General features: G+C 42.2%; 1 protein-coding gene across 3 annotated transcripts in view; it reads right to left on the reverse strand.

Annotated features, from left to right (window-relative positions):
* Chrm3 (cholinergic receptor muscarinic 3) overlaps nt 1–18,896 on the reverse strand; it is a 457,937-nt gene that overhangs the window by 144,887 nt on the left and 294,154 nt on the right. The window contains exon 3 of one of the 3 annotated variants that reach the window (XM_026788376.1): nt 10,988–11,097. The exons of the other annotated variants lie outside the window; for them this stretch is intronic. The gene's annotated coding sequence lies outside the window, so the exon portion shown is untranslated. The remainder of the gene's footprint in view (nt 1–10,987; nt 11,098–18,896) is intronic. 3 annotated transcript variants of the gene reach the window in all.

Here is an 18,896-nt window from a genome sequence, read left to right on the forward strand (position 1 = left end):
CCACCACCACCACCACCACTTTCATCTCTACTTCCTCCTCAACAAAACTGCTGGCTAAAATCTGCAATCACAGACAAAAACATCAGTAGTCAATTTCCTCGTCAATATGCAGATGGTAGAATCAGAGTTATTTATTCAGGTGGAACACACGCTATGGTCCCCAGAGATGTTTCCTCTTGCTCAGCCACCACAGTACCAAGATGGTGGCTTGATGCACTTGGGCAAACAGTCCCTACACATCTGCAGGCTGGTGATAAGAAAGACTTGTATTTGTCTCTGTGCTTGAAGTTTCTCTAGGCTACCATCCTTGTCCCTCTTGTGTGTTTCTCTCACCACAGTGCCAAGCACAGCATTTGATGGTGGCAGTAAACAGTGACAGAGCAAACAAGGAAACGGAAGAGCCTTCTGGGGTCTTCACCACGTTCAAGACACATGTGATCAAATGGAAAGGGCCACACAGGATGATGCTCTGAAAGTCAACAGAACAAACTGTCTGCTCTGGTGTAGGAAGTCCTTCTGTCTTTATGTTGCTTTCATTGGTTAATAAAGAAACTGCTTTGGGCTTGTTGATAGGGCAGAACTTAGGTAAGCAAGGAAAACTAAATGGCATGCTGGAAGAAAGGAGGCAGAGTCAGAGAGAGAGAGAGACGCCATGGACCTGCTGCTGGAGATAGACATTCTGAGACTTTGCTGATAGGGCACGACTTCGTGGTCATATACAGATTAATAGAAATGAGTTAAATTAATATGTAAGAGTTAGCCAATAAGAAGTTAGAGCTAATGGGCCAAGCAGTGATTTAATTAATACAATTTCTGTGTTATTATTTTTGGGCTAAGCTAGTCGGGCAGCTGGGATGAACAAGCGGCCCTCCTCCTACACTACTCAAGTGACTTTTCTTATTCTGCCAGAGAAACATTTTTAAAGGAATTCATGGAACATTTAGGGATGTGGTTGGAGGCAATTATATTACTGAGCTATTCCCTTGACAGGGCTTTGGTATCTGTCTTCCTATTTGTTTTCCAAACACAATGAGGTAATTGGCTTAATGTTCTATTTTAAAGACCTTATTACTCTTTATTTTATGTACATGAGTGATTTGCCTGCAAGTATGTATGTGTACCACCTGCATGCCATGTGCATGTAGAGGCCAGAAGAAGGCATCAGGGCTCTTGGGACTTGAAATAAGGGTTGTTATGAGCCATCACTGGGTTCTGGGAATCCAACCTGGGTCCCCCGAGAGGGCATCAACTGTCCTTAAGCACAGAGCTGGCTACAGTTCAATTTATTATGCACTTCCTGTCACAATGTTCTGCCTTGCATGGGCCCAAACTATGGGCAACTGTATGGACCCTGACTATGGACCACTAAAGTCTTTGAAACTGAGACAAGATAAATCTTTTCCTTTTATACACTGATTTTTTTCATGTATTTTGTCACAGCACCAGGAAGCTAACTAACACAGTTTTACAAAGCAGTTGTTTCAAATCTTGTACTGGTTAAAGAAAGAATTAAAACATACGTGCCCTTGTGAATAATATGGATAAAAATAACACACACCTCAAAATTTCACATTTATGTTACCAGTTTATAAAAGGGCTCACATTTAATTCTGATCCCAATTCTTTTCTCTACTATTAAAAATATTTTTAAAGATTATTTTTTACGTGTATGGATGTTTTGCCTGCATGTATGCCCATGTACTACGTATGTGTAGTACCTGTGGAAGCCAGGTGAGGGTGTCAGATCCTCTGGAACTGGAGCTATATACAGGTGGCTGGGAGCTGCAAGGTGGGTGCTGGAACCAAACCCACGTCTTCTGCAAGGGTAACAGGAGTCTTATGCTGAGCCATCACTCTAGCCCCTTACTCTTGTGTTTTCTGATGTGAATTCCATACAGCCAAGTGAAACAGTACTTGAAATAGTATGATTATTAGAAAAAGTAATATTTAATATTAATATTTAATATTAATAGGCTGGTATAATTAAAGTATCAGTTTTAAATAATATTTGAGCAAATGGATAAATTCGGCATTTGTGTGTCATAACCTGACGTAATATTATTGACATTTGAAAAACAGAACAAAGAACAAATCCATGTAGATTTTAGCCTGTTTTTTTTGTAGATGTTTGGTTTAACTGGGGAGGATTTGAAGCAGGGTGGTATTGTGTCAACAGGTGCTATCTGACTTTATAACTGTGAGAACTGGAAGCATCTTATAAACTGTTTATTCCCACGACCTCCTTAATAAGAGGAAAACCACAAAACTATAAACTGTAGACAGGCTCGTAAATACAAAAGTCAGCAATTTCCTCAGGCCCTGTTCGGGTTTTAGCGATCAGTCATAGACTAACAGATCTAGAGCCTTTGCCTTCCTCCACAGAGAAAGAAGGGCTTGGGCTTCCAAAAGATGTTTTTCCCAGACTGCTTTGCAACTGAATGGTTATGCGACCAGACTATCATTTTCCCTAGTCCTATCTCAGTGGATGTGGCAGGTGCCCTTCTGCCTGGCCCAGAGGTCCTACCTTCGTCTTTTCCAGGGTACTAATCAGTGACCTTGAAAATGACCACAGGAAGCTCTTCTCACCAAGCTGGATAAACACTTGGAATCATTAAGTGATTGCCACACAAACGTCTCTATTCCAGGAGCTACTGAGTTTTAAGGTTTTCTTTCTTTATTTCCCTTGTTTTCTAGTTTAAAAAGATTCCTATCATTTTTTAAATATCTAATGCACAGCCTCAATAACTTGGTGGCAAAGTCATTTAATTTTTTTGTCATTATCTTTAAAACAGCGTTATTATAATTGTCCCTACCCGTTAAAGGCTTCGTCTGCTTTCCCCTCAGTGTAAAGCATTTTACCTGAATCATGTCGCCTATCCACTGCAAATCATGAAGCAGAATTATTGTGGTCCCTGTTTTATAGAAGGAAAATTGAATAAAATGCACCTGGGATGAGAGTCCCAGGCACCTGAGCGTCCCTGCCTCGGTCTTTGGGTCTTTGCTTGAGTGTGTTCTTTGCTTCTCTGGAGTTATAGAAGCTCCCAGAGGCCGTACTCCAGTAGCTAAAATGTTATGAATGGAAACACCTTAATAAAAACCAGGCCTACACTATCAATTTTATTTAGATGAGCGATGTCTGCCTGCCTTACTCTCAGCAGGACAAGCCAGTTTGAGATGATATGTAAATTGCAGATTTGCATTGCAAATATTAAGCTGCATAAATTTCCTGAGTCGTTGGCACATTTAGCCCAGAAACCTGATCCATATTTTCCTACAGAGGTTGAATCTGGGAAGAAGGAAGGAACAGCATTCCAATGGTTGTTCCTTCCAGGGCTAATCAAGTTACTTCATACACTTTGGTTGTCAGTAGGAAACTCCCAGGGGAGCCCCTTATTCATTGTTAAGAACACAATCAAAGGAAATAATTGCTACAAATGTTTTCTGGATAACAACAATATAAATTCCTTGGGCGGGATGGGTTCTGCATGCAAATGGTATTTGCAGATTGAATAGTGGAAGCAGCAGAGGCTGCCTAAAGAAGAACCCTCCAAAGAAATGGAAATAAATCGCCAGCACAATCCCACGTCATGAGTAGATGCCCTGGGTGGCCCCCTGGAGCTCTCATTCTTTACGAAAACTTGATTTTATTATTATTATAAATGTTTAGGTGTGTTCTTTTCTATCTTCTCCTCTGTCTATACACTTTCCATTATCATCCCACACAGCTTTCCCAGTTCCCTCCCGTTAGTCCCTCCTGTTCTCATGAGTGACACATGCAGAGACACTCACAGTGGTGTGCACAGAGCAGAGCAAAAGCAGGTGGGGGTTGTTTCTAGAGTGACAAGAGGAGGTGTCCTGCACTAGGATTAACTTAGACAAAACTTGATTTACTGGGGCAAATTACACACCCACTAGTCATCACTAGGTGTGTGTGTGTGTGTGTGTGTGTGTGTGTGTGTGTGTGGTTGTGTGTCTGTGTGTATGTGTCTGTGTGTTGCTGAGGAACCTCGAACCTCATGTATGCTAGGTATATGCTCTACTGAGCTACATCTGCTAGTTCTTAAATGAAAGCTCTAAGGTCAGTCTCATTCTAGGGTTTTCCGTAGCAAGGATCGCCATTTTCAGACTGAGGTCGAGCAGGAATAAGACTCAGGAGCCCTTCCCTACCCTCATTGACTTCGAGGGCCCAGGAAGCCACAGAGCCCTACCTGAAGAGCTCCAGAGCTGAGGCACAAATTACTTCAAGAGGAAGACGGGCATTGAAGAGGCTCCTTATGGAGTTTGCTAGCCATTTGGGCAAGAAACTGTTCTTGCCTGGACTGCTTGATGTTATATTCTATAAACTGGACATATAGGACCCACACAAAAACGGCTGCTGAACTTGCCTAAAGGTGAGATAGTCCTTTGGGATTCCTGCTTCATGAAAGAGTCTGCCAGACATTCTACAGGACACAGAGAAAAGTGACTGACAAACTGTCAATATAAGTGAAACTGTCTTTGAAATATCCTGCTTCATGGAAAAGTTTGCTGAATACTATGGGCCAGTAAGCTGAAAATGGATGCCTGCAACATTACAGAAGAACTTTGGGTGACTGTCCAGGCAGCCAGATGTCTCTGTCAATTCTAGAGTTTTGAAGTTGCTTACAATGCACTTCCTGTTAACTTAGGTAATATTATATCCTTCTGTAGTCTTTGATGGAATTGAAGAATAGATAGTTATAATTATAGTTTTCCTTAGTTATGATAAAAGATAAATTAGATATAAATATTGTAACTGCAATTCTTGTCTGATACCTGTTTTATTTTATGTAATGTTAAAGTTAAAACCTTCCTTTTTTAAACAGAAAAGGGGAAATGGTGTGGGGGAAAAAAAGCTCTAAGGTTTACTAATCTCTCAAGTGAAAGTCAAACACACAATAATATTCTGTGACATTCAAATAGATCCTTATGACTCAAGTATCTTCTAATCATCCAGCCACATTAATTTCTCTAAGACCTAAGGAAACCATTTTTTTAAGTTGAGATTAAATATCCTCAGGTTTTTATTTGTACACAGCAGAAATTTTATTATTATTATTATTTTTGAGACAGGATCTTATGCAGCCCAAGGCTGGCCTTGAACTCTATGCTGCCTAGGATGACCTGGGATTTTGGTCCTTCTGCCTTCGAGTGCGAAAATTACAGACATGAACCAGTGTGCCCAGTTTACGTGGTGCTGTGGATTGAACTGAGTGCTTTGTGTATGTTAGGTAAGCACTCTACCAATGGAACTACACTGTCAGCCCTAAAACTCTCATTTAACCAACAAGAGCAGTTCTGGTTACTGATCAAATGAGACTTGGAGTAATGGAGGTCTAGCATGAGCCAAGCTATCCTCAGAACTTCTGGCCAATACTTCAGAGTTGGAAATGACAAGGAAAATGCTTTCATTCTCCCACCTAAGGAATTTTCTGGAGTGTTACAGTGTTACAGCAAAGTACAGTGACCAAAACCAGTCTCACAGAAGGGCAGAAAGGACAGGTATGCACATGTGCAAGAGTGTGCGGGTGCACGCACATGTACTTGTATTGTATAGGCACGTGTGAGTGTGTACAGGTCAGGGGAAAACCAAGATCTTCAACTTCCTTCTACGTTTTGTTTGAGAGGCTCTGTCGATGGCCTGGAACTTACCAGAGCTAGCTGGCCAATGAGCTTCATGGATAAGATTGTCTCTACCCCTATCTCACCCCTGCCGGGAGCACAGGCATGTGCCTTTACCCTCAGCTTTTTCAGGTGGGTTCTGAAGATTACAGGTTTTTACCTGGGCTGTGGGGTTTTGAATCAAGTTCCTCATGTTCTTGAGACAAGCATGTTCCTGATTAAGCCATCTCCCTGGTCCCCCAAAGGATGTGGCTTTCAGCACATTTAAGGTAAAATTGTCAAGGGTCAAAAGGTAAAGTGTGAGGACCAGTAATGATTCCTCTTTCTTCAGCAACTGGTGGCTTCTAAAGTTTGCTAAAAGAGGAAGCAAACATTTAAGAAAGAAAAATAAATACGGACTTGGCTTTTGGAACTAGTGAGAAACAGCCTTTAGTGCTGGGAGGCTAATCGCTTGGTTCCCAGGATTTCTATCTGCCCGCGGAGGAATGAGGGACCTTTGTTTCTGGTTATTTCTGTGTGGATGCTCACGTCAGTACCTGTTTCAGTCATAATCCTTCCCAGAGCCACCAGCACAGTGTTGATATTCCACAGAAATAATCTTCCCTCAATAAAGCTATTCACTCCATATGAAGGTCAAGTTATCTCAGCTCTGAATAAGTACAGAGAACGGCTAACTTATAAAACAGAATGCTTCTCCGAATTTGCATAAGCCTCCTTTGTCTTCTACAAATTATCCCTTGTTAAATGAAGGTGGTGTTTAAAGGCTAATTATATTTATCAAACGAACTGACTCCATCTCTTTTGGACTAATCACATATTCCCTAGGCATTTTTTCCCTCCCTGACATCACGGAGGTAACATAAAGCAAGATCTATGCAAATTGATTCTCATTATCAACTTAGTGGCTTCATTTTTAACCTAGAGATTGACTTCTGCATAGAAATTGTTATTCAGCTATCCAGACATTTTGCTGAAGGGAACACATGGTGAATTTTCAAACACTCTATGAAATAAAAGCATTACACACGGATGGCTATTGTCCTCCTAAAACAATGCTAAGCCAAGTTCTTCCTAGAGGGTGACACTGGTGGGCGACTGACTGCTGAGAACCAGAAAAACGTTCCTATGAAACTCCAGCTTCAAATAAGAGAGCTGATTCCTAGAAAATGGAAACCAAAGAGGAAATGAGGAATATGGCTCTCAGGGTATTCGTGACCAACAGCGTGAATGTCTGTTTCTTAATTCAGATCCTGGGTAACTATGTGTGTACCTGATTTTTTGTTTGTTTGTTTTAGAGATGGTTTAAAATAGCCCCAGATCCAGGCAGGTGACCCAAAGCTATATATAATTCCAGCACTCAAGAGACTGAAGCAAAAGCATCAAAAGGTCCATTCTAGCCTGAGCTATTTGTTTGAAGCCAATCTAGAGAGAAACTGTGTTTCAAAACCAAGCAACCCCCCAAAAGGTGACAAAGTGGCAAAATTTTGCAAATCAGTGAAATATGAAAGTATATTTCCAATAATAAAATCTTCACCCAACCCTTCTCTTCGTGGTGTCCCTTTAAGCATCACAATCTCTAACAGATTGTCATGGTTTGAACAGGTATGGCTCCTATAGACTCATGTGTTTGAACGCTTGGCCCATAGGGAGGAACACTATTAGGAGATGTGGCCTTCTTGGAGGAAGTGTGTCACTATGGGGGCAGGCTTTTAGGTCTCTTATATGCTCAAGGTAGGCCCAGTGTGACACACATTCTCCTGCCGCCTTTAGATCAAGATGTAGAACTCTCAGCTCCTTCTCCAGCACCATGTCTGCCTGAATGTCACCAATGCTTTCTGCCATGATGATGATGCCCTAAAGCTCTGAAACTGTACACCAGCCCCGTTACATGTTTTCCTTTGTAAGAGTTGCTGTGGTCATGGTGCTTCTTCATAGCCATAGAAACCCCTAACGAAGACACCGATTTTAAAAAGAAGGATTGACTTATCTATGAAATGGAAAGAACGTTGTTAATAATATCTATTTAAAATTTAGTGGAAGTCACATATCCTCAAAGAAAGTTTTAAATTATTTGAGTATAATCCCAGCACTCGGGAGGCAGAGGCAGGCGGATCTCTGTGAGTTCGAGACCAGCCTGGTCTACAGGAGCTAGTTCCAGGACAGGCTCCAAAGCCACAGAGAAACCCTGTCTCGAAAAACCAAAAAAAAAAAAAAAATTATTTGAGTATATACAGTGTTGTGATCCAATCATTCCACATTCTCTTCTTTCTAATTCCCCCCCATCCCTTTATCTCTTTATCTTCCCAGTTTCATGCACTCTCACTATTTTCACCCACTGATCTACTTCAGTGCTGACTTGACGTACACGAGCAATGATCTCCTGGAGCCTCTCAGGGGCTGTGTCCCTGAAGACAATGGATACCCCTTCCCTCATCAGCCACCAATTGCCAATGGCTCTATAGGTAGGGGAGGGACTTCACAAACCCTCCCTCTATCCATGTTGGGATTTTGGTTGATCAAATCAAGAATTTTTAAATTCTGTTCTTTCATTGCTGTGAAGGCTTGGGCCCAGGTATAAATTTGGTTAGAAAGGCTAAGCATAAAATTTTAGAAAAAAAGATTAACTGATTAGTGTGTGTATGTATGTGTGTCTGTGTGTGCACATGTGTGTGCAGATGCTTGGAGATCAGAAGGTGATGGGAGAAATCTCTCCATCACTCTCTGCCTCCTGTTCCATGGAGCCAGGTTCTCCCCCGAACGCCAGGCTTGTGACTGGGGCAGGTTGAAAGCCATCGGCCCCAGCGATCTTCTCAGAACTGTGGTTACAGGCATGTTCTGGGAGGTCAGGCTTTTTATGTGTGCTGAGATTCAAGCTCTGGCCTCATGGTTGAGAAGCAAGTGCCCTTAACTGCTGAACCATCTCTCCAGTCCCAAGCATGGCTTTAATAGAGAGTCATTTGAGTGGGTCTTACATACCTGAAGCCCCTCTTCAGGTTCTTTTTAGTACTTGAGGTTAAACTCAGGGCCTTGTGCAGGCCAGGTAAGCACCCTACCACTGAACCACACCCCCACTCAGGAGCTCAGAGTCCTGACGGGTTGTCCTCTTTGAGTAATCCCAATGCATGCATTTTATTGAACTTATTGTGAACATAAACTGATGAGGGCTCACGAGAAGCAGAGATATTGTTTTATTCCTCACTATCCAGGTTCCAGAGCAACGCCTGGCCGACAGAAATCAGTCAGCATGCCCACAGCGAACGCGATCCTCTCAGTTTCTTGGCCATCATACTCAAACCAGTGCGCTTGATCTAAGGTTGGGTTTTACATTTAATAATTTTGAAATCATTTATCAAACTTCATCAAATAAAAATAGTTTTAACCTAACCCAGAGAGGGTGCACACCTCTATATTTCCAGTGCACAGTGGGAGGCAGGACAGTTTAGAGTTTTAGGCTATCCTAAACTACTTTATGACTTCAGGGCTAGCCTGGACTAACTACATAGTTGTCTTATTTTTGGACAACTATATTTTGGAGCTCTTTATTATTTTTTCATTTTGTTTTGTTTTTCGAGGCAGGGTTTCTCTGTAGCTTTGGAGCCTGTCCTGGAACTAGCTCTTGTAGACCAGGCTGGTCTTGAACTCACAGAGATCTGTTTGCTTCTGCCTCCCGAGTGCTGGGATTAATGGCATATGCCACCACCACCCTGCTTAGTTTGGACTTTTAATGCTGTGCTGAAACACCAGGAACAAAAAGTAAGTTGGGAGAAAAGAGTTGATTTGGCTAACAACTTCTATTTTCTTTTTCATCATCAAAGGAAGTCACGGCTGGAACCTGGAAACAGGTGAGGACTCAGAGGCCATGGAGGGGTGCTGCTTACTGGCTTGCTCATCATGGCTTGCTCAGCCAGCTTTCTTACAGAACCCAGGACCACCAGCCTAGGGGTGACACCACCCACAATGGCCTGGGCCCTCCCCATTAATCACTAATTAAGAAAATGCCCTAAAAAATGAAATAAAATAAAAATAAAAAAAGAAAATGCCCTACAGCTGGATCTTATGGTGGCATTTTTTCAGTTGAGGTTCACTCCTTTCAGATAACTGTGCTTGTGTCAAGTTGACATAAAACACAATAGTTTATCAATAGAACGATGCAGTTAAAACAGTGAAGGGAAAATAATCAAGAGAGGACCTCATATAATTCAAGCTGGCTGGGATTTATCATATAGAAGTAAAAAACCTCAAATTTCTGATATTCCTGCCTTCATTTACCAAGTGCTGGGATTGCAGGCATAAACATCACATCTGGTTTTATGCTTTATTAGGGACTGAACCCAGAGCTTTGTGTATGCTGGGCAAACACACTATCATCTGGGCTGTATTCCCAGCATTAGTAAGGCTGGTAGTGAAGACAAACACACACAGACCTCTCTATTTACACACACACACACACACACACACACACGTGTATATTTGGACTTTTCAGAGTTACTGGTAGATCCGGAGTGGAAATGAAACATTTAGTCCGACAGTTGATGTTGTGAGCATGGCCGTTGAGGAGCTCATGACAACTGTTCAGGAGAACATTTAAAGCCTCCTCTGACAAGAGACATTCACAAAGCTTCCCTAGACTTCAATGATGGTGAGTATTAGTAGTTAGACTAGTATCACCCGGAAGAAGTGCCTCTGGGCCTGCCTGCAATTATATTAATTGAGGTCCGAGGACTGGCCCACTGTGAGCGGCACCATTCCCCCTGGATTATGTAAACAGAGAAGGTGAGTTAAATCATGCATCCATTGCTCTCCGTTCTTGATGGCGGGTAAAATATGACCAGCTCCTTCAAGCACCTGCTTCCTTGACTTTCCTGCCTTGAACTGTGAGGCAGAATAAACTCACTCTTCCTATAGCTTCTTTTGTCAAAGTATTTAATCCCAGCAAAAGGGAAAGAATTAAGTGAACTTCTGTGTGTATCTTGCTTTATACACCAAACGGGTTTCCCCAGAACGATACAGTCAGAGGTGAAATAGAAGTAACATCGCTATAGATGGGAAGTGCTTGCTCTTAGCCGAGTTACTTCTTTGTGGTTCCATTTCATCAGCTGTGTATTTTGTATTTTAAAGTCCTGTCGCTCTACCCCAACATGAGAGACCAAACCCAGGTCCTTGCGAATGCTAGTCAAGTGATCTACTACCGAGCTTGCACACAGCCCAGTCAGCACTACAGTTTCAGATATTAAATGAAAAACCATATGGAGTTGCCTGGTGCAGAGCAGATGTGCAAGGAATACTTGTTTAGACTGGGTTTACATCCGTGCCAAGAATAGGCTCATTCTTCGTGCCGAGAATTTACCTTCAGCGAACACAACTGCACATAGCTGTGTGGCTCCTCCGGCGTATGTTTGGGCAGAGAGCTCCACTACTTCTTCACAACGAAGTCAGTACTGCACACCAAGTGTTACTCTGCGATAGAAAACAGAAGTGCGGTTCTGAACGGATGCCACATTTCTCTCGCATAGATTGCATCAAAGGGGATTTAAAAGAAGCACCCTGGACCGTCTCTGGGTCCAAGTCACATGAGCAGAAGATGTACATTTAGAATACGTTCACATCTTGTTGTAGATTTTGACTGTAAAAGGAGAACTTTCAAGGTAAGAGCAGCTTTCTAGACAAGGAAGTCAGTTATACTGTGCTTGGAAAAAAAAAACAGGAAACGAAACAAAACAAAACAAAACATAAAATTTGGGCTGGGGAGAGAGAGAGCTCAATTGGTAAAGTGCTTGTTGAACAAGCATGAGGACCCAGAAACCATGTTTAAAAAAACCCAAGCATAGTAGTATATTTTTGTAATAACATCATTGGTGGGCAACTACCGGGAAGGAGGGTTCTTGAGGCTCCTAGCAAGCTTGCCCAGCCTGCTTAGCAAGTTGCAGACTAATGAGAGACCCTGTTTCAAAACAAACAGAAAAGCAAGCAAACAAGCAACAATAAACTAATGTGGAACAGGTTGTGGTTCACACAAGTATGCTGCATGTTACACCCCCATGCGTCTGTGTGTAGCACACATACAAAAGAAGCTGAATAGACAAGAAGCTAACATTCAACCCAGGTCTCTGTTGACCCACATGGGAACATTTTCTTCTCCCTGGAAGAAGAGGGAATGGGATCTTTCCAGAGCACTTGACCGGGATGCCTTCTGACCATCATTTCCAACCTTGTCAACAGGTATCATGTACTTGACTAGGGTCCTTCTCTTGCTAAGCTTAACCCCCAGTGTTGAGTCATTTTCCTCACAACATATCTTGCTATGTCATATGCCTGTTTCGCATCTCCAGATGCCTCTCCTCTGATTGCAGAAGAGATGCTGGGCTCCTTATAATATAAAGACTTTAGTGGCCATGTACAGGCTGCCTCTCTGACCCCATCACCACTCCCCTCTACAGCCTTCCTTCTTTACTGCTCCCTCTTTCCAATTCCCACTTCCTTACAAATACTCAGGATGTAGCACAAATGAATGATCTGTTCATGGATAAATCCCCCAAAGTTTCTTATTCTCTTCCCTTCCTAAGAGGCCATAGTTTAAAGCTGTCTATGAACTAATGATCTCTGCATGTGTCTACTAGGTCAGATGCCTTCCAAGCTTCTCTAGTTGTTTTAAACAGCACTGGACGTGGAACCTAGGGTCTCACACATACCAGGCAGATGCTTTAGCACTGAGCTGCAGCTTCAGTCTCACTTCCGATTCTTGAATCTGCCTGTATACCTCCGTGGCTTATTGATATTTAACTCATCTCTTAAAATATACAAAACAGACACCTTTATTCTACCCTATCTTCTCCTCCTTTCCAGTAAATCTCCTTCCACTTGGAATATCCACCTCTGTGGATATCTCTGAAGGAGATAAGAAGACTGTCATCTGGGAAGTGTCCATGCTGGTTGCGGCAGAAAGGTATGCCCTTCTCCCTGAGGACTGAGAGAGCAGAGATGAAGATGATGAAGATGGTATTCTTGCTGTATCCTTGCCAGCCCATCACAGTTAGACCCTACTCCCTCGGCACCGAGTCACGTTTTTCTTAGCTGTCTTCACCAATCCTGAGCATGCCAGGAAGCATGAAGGGTTCTAAGGTTACATGGCACTTCTACTAGGCGCTGGTTGTAGAGCGAGCAGTAAGCAATTGCTCAGCATGTGTAAAACTCTGCTTCACAATCTCCAGCACCATGAAAATAAAATAAAATGAATGCTTTAAAAAAAAGGACTCACACTGAATAGTTGTGTATGCTTTCTTCTTATCAATGTCTCTTGTTATGGGGACCTTAGCTATGAACCTGACTTTGGCAGAGGAAAAGAATTCTTCTCCCCCATGGACCTCACAGAACACGAAGAGCTAAGAAGAAAAACATATGAACATATCAGGGTAAAAAAAGTTATGGAATGATAAGATTAAGCCAGAGAAATATTTTTTAAAGAGAATAATAATTTATTTAACTAAATTTAACTTCCACCTTCACCTCGGAGATATTTATGAAAATGTCCTCAATGTCAGTGTTCACAGTGGCTGCAGTACTGCAGAAAAAGCTAAAACATCCTGCCAAATGCCAAAGCTCCTGGCTTTGGAAATTGGTAAACAAGAGGAAGGAAAAGAAAAAAAGAAATATTTTCCCCCTAAATAGGAGGTGAAGCACTTGATGGTTTTATTTTTGAGGTGATTTCCAGTTGTCGTACTGAAAGACAACAGTTTTCTTAACTTTAGTTTTAACCTTTAAAAATTCTTGGAGTAGAAAGCATCCTATTGTATTGTGTTATTCCAGCTCTGACAGGAAGTAGGTGGTATGACTGAAAACGGCTTAGTAGGAGATCCTGAAAGTCTTCTCTGTATGTGCGTGTCTGTCTCCTTCTCCACAGTAGTTTCTCCCTTGGATTAGGCCCAACTCCATTGTTCTTGGGCTTCAACACTAGCACATCTATTCTAATAGCATCCAGAGAAGAAGTAGAAGGTTATTTAGCCCCAGGGACCATCTGTTTGTGCCTCTGTGGTGCTGGGTTATGGGTGCATTCTACCAAGTCTGGCTTGCACTTCCGTGCCGGGAATCTAAACTCTGATTCCCATGTTTGCACAGGCAAGCATTTTACCTGCAAAGCCTTCTTCTCTTAACCCTGCCTAAAGCAATATCTTTCAACAATCTTTTCACTCCTCCCCTCAAGTGGCTGGGCTGTGCCCTATTTCTCCAGCAGAATTTCTAAACTAGCAGAAAGAAAAGCAAATGTCCCCAATGAGTGACTTTCAGCAATTTGGACATATGTAAGACACTGAGGTCTTCAAAAACAATACAAACTTTGTCTTATAGTTGAATTGGATGTTGCTTAGAGTGGGTGGGGAACCCAGTGTTCACTGTTATCAACAGCATTATGATATATGTGCACACAGGATGTGTGTTGCATGGAAATCAAGGGGCTGTAGTGTGTCTTGCAGAAACTTTAACGGCTATGTCCTGCTATGGCTGAGGTTTGCTCCTGTTGGCTTGGATTGCTTCTGTTTAGGAACAGAAAAGCATTTTGCTCCCCGCCACCTCCTTGGAGCAAAAGGGCACTACAAGTACTTGAACTCCTATTAATAGCCCCTGCAAGCACAGCAGCAGCCTGCATGTGCCCGTGTCCAAGTGCTTCTGAAATGACAGGGAGCTTTCAAACAGAACTGGGCTGTGCATTTTTCCAATGCCAACCTTGCTGGCATTTCTCTGCCCTGTCAAATGCATAATATTGAAAAGCCCAACTGGGCACCTAGTTGCTAGAATGTTCTTGGCTGTTCGCCACCAATCATGTCCCAAGATAGAATTTGCTCAGAGAAGCAGGACTATTCTTAGGTGCTTCCTGTGGTGAACATTAACCAAAAGATTGAAATCTCTGGAAACAGGTAAGGACTGGGTGATGGGAAAGGGTGTGTAAATTCCTTAGAAAACTCCCCCCCCCCCCAAAAAAAAAGCTATTACCCATACGGTGCTTTAGAAGTGACCAAGGCTGCCAAACTTTGCATGGAGTTGTCATTTCTAGGACCAGGCATGAACAGATGCTTTTCACAGGCTTTAAGAGCCTCCCAACTTCCTGAATGATACTTGCAATTTACTTACTGATTCTCTCTCTGTCTCTCCGTGTGTGTGCGCACGCGTGCATGCATGAGTACCTATATGTGTTGATGTGTATATTTGTGCATGAGTATTTATGTGGTCTATGCTTGTTTGCATGCCTGTATGGAAGCCAGAAGCTGATATTGGGTTTCTTCCTCTATTATTCTCCACTTTATACTTTTATGTCAATGCTAGAGATCTAAACTTAGGTTCTAGAATTTACAAGCCAGGTACTTCCCCTACTGAGCCGTTTTCACAGTTCCTAGGCAAGGCTTTTCTAAATGTTCAGAGTATACACCACAAAAGTCCCAAGGCAGTAGGGAAAAAAAGAGCCAGAATCACCAATTATAGCTCCTGGTCCCAGATTCCAAAAACTGGAAAAAGAAGTAGGGGATCTACCCTGGCCAGCCTTTTTCTTTTCTCATTACATTCCTTTTAACCAACATCTATTTGGCAGGTTTTTAAATTTAGCAGTCTGGTAACGGTTAGTGCATCTCCAAATTCCTGCTCCCACACCATCACAGATCCTCAACCCTCAGAGCTTCAACCTGCATGCCACTCACTGATACGGGCAGCACAAATCGGATGTGATGAGTAACAGGAAGCTGATCTAGGTAGTTTGTCAAAGGACGGTAGATCTGGAAGATGGTGGGGGATGAAGTCATCAAAATGCGTTGTACGAGATTCTCCAAAAATTGATAATAATAAAAAAATGCCAGAAATAAAAAATTTTAAACCAATGCTGAATCATAGTTAATTACAGGTGTGTACTTTCTTCCTTAAGACATTTATAGCAATCATCCTAACAGGAAGATTTCTCTAACTGATCTCAGATTTAAGGTCTCTTATAAATTCAGATTCTCTGTGAATAGTTCATTTTGTTGGGACAGACCATACTTCGACCAAGACTGCTTACTTATCCATACTCTTGGCCTGCTCCTACTCCAGTTCTTCCTCTTTATGAACCAAAACTTCCTATCAGTTCTTCAAAGATGGTCTTAGAATCACTTGATCCCTTTACGTGTTTTTTTCTCTCAATGTGACCACACTGAGCAAACCTCTCTCTACTTTTCAAGGGTGATGGAGCCTATCCCAAGCCTGCAATTTCTGTGAAACTTGCTTTTTAACATAAATAAAGCAAACAGGAGAGCATAAATTATACTAGTTATTATTTTTATGTATGTGTGTATATTTGTGTATGTATGATTATATGTATGCATGCATGCATATTCCTGTGTCTACAGGTACATATGTGTATGAAGACCAGACGACAAACATAGACTGTCATCTTCATGAACATCATCTACCTTCACTGAGACAGGGTTTCTCATTGACCTGGAGTTCACCAGTTGCCTAGGTTGGCAGGTAAGTGAGCTCCAGGGATCCTCCTGTCTCTGCCTCTCAAGGGCTGGGTTTAGGAACACTCACCACTACACCTAGCATCTTCAAGTGGGTTCTGAGTAATGGAACTTGGCTTCTCATTTTTACAAGGCAAGAGATTTACTAACTGATCTATTTTCCTAGCTCCCTCCCTGCTACTGTTCAATGAAAAGATGAGTAAAATTAGTATTGCTTTAATTTCCTTACCTGCTTGGTTCAAGTTCTATAGGAAGAGTAAGGAAGTTGGAAATCAGGCTGGGATTTCCATAGGGGCTATAGAAGATCTTCTTGGTTATGAAGCCCATGACCAGGAAATGAGGACACATATCCATGCATCCATGAAGTCTTTCTGTGTGGTTTTTGGCTCTCAGTTATTTTAGCATAGCTGCTTTTGTATTGTGTTTGTGCTATGGTGAACTGTATGATAATCTGTCAGCATTTTTCTGAAGGGTATTTGTATGTTTTTATTGCCCCAAACAGAGAAATAGTCACTGAATCAAAATTAAGTTTTAAAGAGCCAATGATCTCTCTCTCTCTCTCTCTCTCTCTCTCTCTCTCTCTCTCTCTCTCTCTCTCTTTCTCCTCTCTTCCTCCCCCCCCCTCTCTCTCTCACACACACACACACACAGACACACACACACATAGGTGTGCACCCTTGCGTGCACAAGCAGAGACATGGGGGTGGCTACAAGCCTAGCTATTCCTAAAACTGGGGCAGGAGGATCACAAGTTAATTACAGGCCTGTCTGGTCTACAGAATCAGCTAAGGCCAATCTCAGTAGTTCAGTGAGACCCTGGAACAAACTAAAAACTAAGAGGAGAGCTAGGAATGTGTCTCAGACACAGTGCTAGCTTAGCATTTGCAAGGCCCTGAGTTCAAATCTCCAGCACTAAAGAAAAGTCACAGTAATTTATACTTCTAGATAAAACACTCCATAGTTTTTATACTTTATTATTTTTATTCCTCAACTTTATTTGATTCAAGTGTAAGGAATATACGTCTAGGAAAGAAAAGTGTGACAGCTTTCCTATTGCTGTGATAAAACATCACGACCAAGGCAACTTCTACAAGGGTGGGCTTATCTCAGGCTTACAGATCCGGAGGGATTAGAGTCTGTCCCCATCATGCAGGGAAGTATGACAGGGGGCATGCGAGACGACAGGGACAGCTGGAACTTCACATCTCACACCACAGGCAGGAAACACAGAGGCTGAACTTGAAACCTCAAAGTCTGCTCTGGTGACATACTTCCTCCAGCAAAGCCACACAATTTTTAAACCTCTCAGCAGCCACTGACTGGGGACAGAGCGTGCAAATGCTGGGACTGTAGGGCAGCTCACTCAGATATCCTCACAGCAGTCTGTTTTGATGAAAACATTAGATTTATTGGATGATTTTAATACTGGTTTCTGATTTAACAAAACATTTTTATTTACATGCATGTGTGTGGGTCTACATGCATATACATACATATGCCCAGTGCCCATGGTGGCCCTAAGGGGTGTCGGATACCCTGGAACTAGAGTGAGAGTGACAGGTGGTTTTGAACCACCTGATGTGGATGCCCAGAACCAACTTTGGGTCCTCTTCAATGGCAGTTTGCACTCTAATCACTGACCGCCTCTCCAGATCTGGCTTCTGATTTTTTTAAAATAATAATAAATGCATGGGAAAAACCTGCCTCTTATTTGTAGCTTTGCAACTACAGCAGACACCTGCATCTGAGTCAGCAAGTCTCAGGGGTGAGCTCTGGGCAGGAAACAGATGCAGGTCATGAGCCCTGAACACCACACAGAAACATATGGAAATGGGTGGGCCACAGAACAAGGGCTACTAAAACATCTGATTTGCTGTTTGAAGGAAAGGCCAAGCAGGGCACAGAGCTGTGCTGTGGTCACAACAATTTCTGCCATGGTGAGACAGGAGGATACGCTCACGTGGAGCTTTCATGTTGTAAAGGTCTCTGTTCTCTCTGTGAGCCTATACCTGGACCACTTGCTCCCTCTGTTCTAGCATGGCCATCCTGTCAGCATGAATGGCAATAAAAATGCCCAGTGAGCATGTTGCCTGGAATAGGAAGAAGTTTAAACAGATCAGATGATGAAGACTCTCTGACATAAGACCACGTGGAGATCTATTAAATGGATCCCATCATCTGGTTTCAGGAATTATGATGACACGCTAGACTTGTTTTGTGGACACTTCTCTTCATCTTGGTTCGTTCTGAAGCCAATACCTCATCTTTGTGTCTGCAGACCCATCAGTATTTTTCACTGAAAGGTACTTCAGGAGATGTAAAACCACTGTACCAACATCACAGAAATTCTTCATTGCTTGCTTAATAACATTACTTTGATTTTACTACAGATGCGTCTTAATGTTCTATTCAAAGCAGCATCAGAGTAGGTCTTAAATTTAAAAGTTCTTTTTTTTTTCATTTTTACATCATTAAAGATCTTGACTTATGTATCACACAAGTTTCTTATTGGCATTTCTGACAATGGTTTTGACAATGATTAATGATAATTGTCAGATTCATTAATTTAATTAAGGGTTAAAAGGTGATGATATTCTGAGTTTGAGAGATGGCTAAGTGGTTAAGAGTGCTTGCTGCTCTTCCAGAAGACCAGGGTTTGGTTCTAAACACCCTTGTTGGGCAACTTATAATTACCTTCAATTCCAGCTCCCTGGGATCTGATACCCTATACCCTATTTTGGCATAAACACACACACGTACACACACACACACACACACACA

This window comes from Microtus ochrogaster, unplaced genomic scaffold, assembly GCF_000317375.1.
Source record: "Microtus ochrogaster isolate Prairie Vole_2 unplaced genomic scaffold, MicOch1.0 UNK2, whole genome shotgun sequence".
Taxonomy (NCBI): domain Eukaryota; kingdom Metazoa; phylum Chordata; class Mammalia; order Rodentia; family Cricetidae; genus Microtus; species Microtus ochrogaster.